The sequence below is a fragment of the Penaeus vannamei genome, chromosome 3 (assembly GCF_042767895.1).
Source record: "Penaeus vannamei isolate JL-2024 chromosome 3, ASM4276789v1, whole genome shotgun sequence".
NCBI lineage: Eukaryota > Metazoa > Arthropoda > Malacostraca > Decapoda > Penaeidae > Penaeus > Penaeus vannamei.
This window is the reverse complement of record NC_091551.1, coordinates 17189490-17194489: the sequence shown is the minus strand read 5'-3', so window position 1 is coordinate 17194489 and position 5000 is coordinate 17189490.

Below are 5000 nucleotides of genomic sequence, written 5' to 3'. Positions count from 1 at the left end.
GTTATGAACTACACTACCAAGGTATGTCAAGCTCTCTGTGACTACTATGTCCTCACTGCAAGTACGTATCGACTGAACAGGTTCTCCTAGCAAGTCTCCAGTCCTGGATCTTGGTCTTGGTCCAGGAGACCTATAGATGCAAGGGCTTCGCTTCATTGCTAAATGCATCGAGAGCCACCACTAAGGATTCCAAAGACTCAGATAGAATAGCAGCATCATCAGCAAAGTCAAGGTCGGTAACCTTGATATTGCCCAAAGTTGCTCCACAATGACTTTGAACCGTAGCTCTGCCCAGTATCCAGTCCATGCAAGTGTTGAAGAGTGTTGGTGCAAGGACACAGCCTTGCCTCACTCCTGAACTAACAGAAAAGAAGCTTGACAGGCCCCAACCACACTTTACAGCACTTTCAGTACCAGTATACAGACTTGCTATTAGTACAATAATCCTTGTTGGAATTCCTGCCAGTCTCAGGGTCTCCCAGAGTGGTTGCTACAGTCCCATCGGTCCCCCTTCCCTTTCCAGAGATGGATGAGCACACTCCTCAACAGGTCAGGGGGGACGGTACCAGACCGCCAGATGGCAGCCAGGACAATATATATATATATATATATATATATATATATATATATATATATATATATATATGTATGTATATATATATACACGCATGCAAACACACTGTGTGTGTGTGTGTGTGTGTGTGTGTGTGTGTGTGTGTGAGTGTGTGTGTATATATATACATATACTTTCAGACTTTCTCTATTCAGATCGGTTATCAATTTCCGTAGTTCATTTGCTGACTCGTTAGTGAGAACAGTATTGTCTGCAAATCTTAGATTGTTTGGGTGTTCGTCTCCTATCTTGGTTCCCTTTCCGTTCCATTTAAGTTTCTTGAATATTTCTTCAAGGCAAGCTGTAAACGGTTTTGATGAGAAGCTGTCGCCTTACCTAACACCTTTTTAATTGTTATTTTATCTTTTACTGTTTGACGTTTGATGGCTGCTGTCCCATCGTTTATATCTTCTAATATACTCAATGGATTTTCTCTACTCTGGCCTCTAATACTGATGGTATTTGTCCAGTGTCAAAAGTATTTTTTTTTATATCGATGAATGCCATCCACAGGGGTTTTCTATATCCATATATTTTATCTCTAATTTAGATTAGTGTGTGGATGTGGTTTGTTGTTGAGAATCATCTGCGGATGCCTGCCTGTTCTCTAGGCTGGTGAGGATCTAAAGTGTCAGAGATGCGAATAAATGACTGAAAGGAGGCTTATGGGTCGATAGTTTTTTAGGTCCTTCTATCTACTTTTTTTATGTATCAATATAATTGTTGCATTTTCCCAGGCTTTCGGAGTTTTGCCGTTGATAAGGCATTTCTTGAAAAGTTTCAGTAGTGCCATTTCTTCTACATCCATTATTAAATTTACTCTTATTACGTCTTCTCCTCGTGTTTTCCATTTCTTCATGCCTTTAAGCTTTCTTTTCATTTCTTCTGGTGTGCTGTTAAGTACATCTCTCGTTCCCGCGTTTACCTCTGTCTGTGGCTGTTCATTTGAGTTTTATAAATCTTCGTTGTTGTTTTATGTCATTTTTTCCGTCCAGTTTCTTTATCACATACATTTGGTTTCTCTCTGTTCCAAGTCTTATTTTAGCTGTTTTCATGCTGGTATCTGAAATCGTTTTTTTTTTTATAGTCTTTGTTAATTTTGCTAATTCTACTTTGTCCTTACTTTATATATTCCTGACCTTACGTGCTTGCATAAGCTGTTTAGTTTCTATCAAGAATTTGCTGGAGCTTAGCTTCTCGTTTTTACCGCCTACTTCAAGTGCAGCTTCCTTTATTATGCCATTGAACTGTTACGTCCTTCGTCACTGAGAAGTGAGTATTCCTCCTGTGTTTGCTCCTGCCGGTGTAGTTCTGTTATGTTTTCTCATGCTGGAGTAGTTCCTCTTGCTGATGTAGATCCTCCTGCTAGTGTAGTTGCTATTCCTAGTGTAGTTCCACTTGCTGGGATAGTTCCTCCTGCTGGTATACTTCCGTTTTCTGCTATGCTTCCTCCTGCTAGTATGGATCCTCATGCCGGTGAAGTTCCACCGACAGGGGTAGTACCTCCTGTCGGTGTAGTTCCTCCTGGTGGTCAAACATTCATTTCAGTAAGACACGTTGACAGGTTTACCATACTTAATGATTATAACTTCCACAGCATGTTTGTTGGGTGGCTTTCAAACGACTAAATGCGGTCTGCATGAGGCGGAAACTGACCAGGCAACTCACAAGCCTTCTCAGTACTACAAGCAAATACAACAAACAAATGGATACTTAGTACCGAAATCAGAATGGGAATATTTTCCATTGTAAGGTAGCGTTCGTAGTTTTTTGTTGTTTTTTTTTTCGTATAATAAAACACAGAAAAGCAATTCAAATTTCACTCAGAAGTCATTCATATATTTACAGATATCCTCCACAAACACGTACCTCACCTTATACGCGAGACCATTTGGAAAAAAAAAAACTTTTGCTTGCCAATCTGCCTTTTACTCTGCGGAAGTGGGAATAAGCTATTAATTCGACATTTTCCCTAATGCAGTTACATAGCAGGCAATGAAAACTGTCCAAGTAACACACACACACACACACACACACACACACACACACACACACACACACATTATATATATATATATATATATATATATATATATATATATATATATATATATATATATATATATGTATATATGCTGCCTCCGGCCTCTCTTCATTCTTCTTTCTTATTATTCTCTCTTATTCTCCGTTTGGCATGCTACAATAGCCCATTGTTTTCTTTGATTATTAAATATGCTATAACTTGCCGGCAGCACATTTTCACTTGTTACTGTAGTGTGTTGAACTTTACTTTATTCTGTTACCGTGCCTTACTTGTACAGAAATGTGCAATAGTAGCGCTCACTGCCACCACCCGTTTAGTACTGCGGGAACGGGGTGTTATTTGGGAGAAGACAATATGTGAAGGGCTTGTAGGAAGGAGGGAAAGATTGTGTACACATATTGTGATGTGTGTAGTGTAGATTGTATGAGTCAGCAAGACAGGGTAAACGTAACCAGAGCGGGGAGGACGAGCACGGGGTTTTCACCACGTGTGAAGGATTTCGGAGAAGGCTATCTTGTATAGATAATTCTCTTTCAGGTAAGTTAATGAACCAGCAAGCACTTAATCATCATCTCTTTCAGGCAAGTTAATGAACCAGCAAGCAAGCACTTAGAAATCATAATCTCGGGTACATCAACCTTAAAAACTTGATAAGAGTTTTTAAAAACTCACTAATCATAGAAATCATTTTATTATAAAACAATGAGAATAAAATGAACACCATAAAACAATGCAAAATCTAAAACAAAAATCTAAAAGGGACAGGAACTAGTCCCCTTAAAAAGAACTAAGAAAAAAAAAACTGGAAAAATACCAACAGTATGTAAAATAAAATCCGCTTACCCCCGTATTGAAAATTAAATCACTTAAAAGAAAGGAGCGATGAAAGAGAGCACCAGCCTTTCTGTTCTTTGCCCGAATGTATAATCATCTAAAGCAACACTTTGCCACTAATAAAAAACACTTTTCTCACGGTCAATTTACCTTCGTGCTGCAGTATATCAATCAGCAAAAAAGACAGGTAATCCACAAAAACAACAAAGAAAAAAAAGGGGACAGCCTAGTCCAGGGTGTCCCCGCCTCCACCTGCAGCAACTGCCGTGGAAAGGTGAGAACCACCTACTTACACCTGTGCTCTCAAGGAACACAGGTAGCAGGGCGTGAATGTTTACTCTAACTTAATTTCTTTTAATAAATTCTTTTAATGAAAAGAGTCATACGCCTGTTTTCAAAATGAGCATTTCTTTAATGTAAAACATTTAATAAGGAAAATAACTAATGAAAAATGAAGATATCTTTTGATAAAAAAGCGTAATTGAAAGAAAACTTTCAGCCGTGACTCGGCTAAAAATACGTTTTTCGCTGTTTATGCTCTCGTCTCTTTCCCCTTTTTAAAAACGGGTGCTGTGCGCTTTGGAGAGTGGTGGGGTTTTCTAAAAACAGTGGTTATTCTCTTACTTCAGGAAAATACCAGACATTTATTAAAAGAAAAATAAATATACATCATGTATCCGCCCCCTGGCTATGGTCCGAGGGTGCTCCCCTGAAAGGAAAGGTGTTCCTCTTTTCAATGGGCTCTTTACTCGCGGCTTCATCCGCCCGCCTCATCGCTATATTCGTGCAACCTCACGTAGCGATACATTAGTTTAGTTTAGTCCTTTATTTACCACCCTGGCTAAATGCACAGGCGTGGGCAAGCTGTGGTACATTTGATGCATGGTCAAAACATTATATAATAGCATTACATTGTAAATCTATATCATAAAATTATTACAATCTAAAATATATAATTTAAAAGAAAAGAACAATCAGTAATTTATCTACTCATCTATCAAGCCGGGACACGGCTTGGGTGTGGAAAGGCAATGTAACATTTGATATGTGGTCATGTGATACTACATTCCAAATTTAGGATACAACATAACTATATCTTCCAAGACATCAGATGATATGGAGTAGTTACATAGTTCTCCATACCTCATGCTAGGTGGTCTGAAAGGCTGTATTACATGGCACTCTGAGATATAATGTACAAGTGTTCGCTTATATTCTTCATTACATCTTGATCAAGCCGGGCATGCAATTCCCGTAGAGTTTTGTTAAGCGGGACTTCGAGATTATATTTGGATGCCAGGCTGCCAAGGGAGAGACTAATTAAAATATTGCACGTTTTCAGTCCACTGCATTACCAAGGACGCCCAGTCTTTCATCAAAATTAAACTTACTTTCCCACATTTTTATTAGAAGAAACAGTAAAACTATCCATCCCTTTCGTTTTCAAACCGGTCTAAGCTCGATGTTTCCCCTCTAAACTAGTACTGTTTCTGTGCACAGCATAGGCGA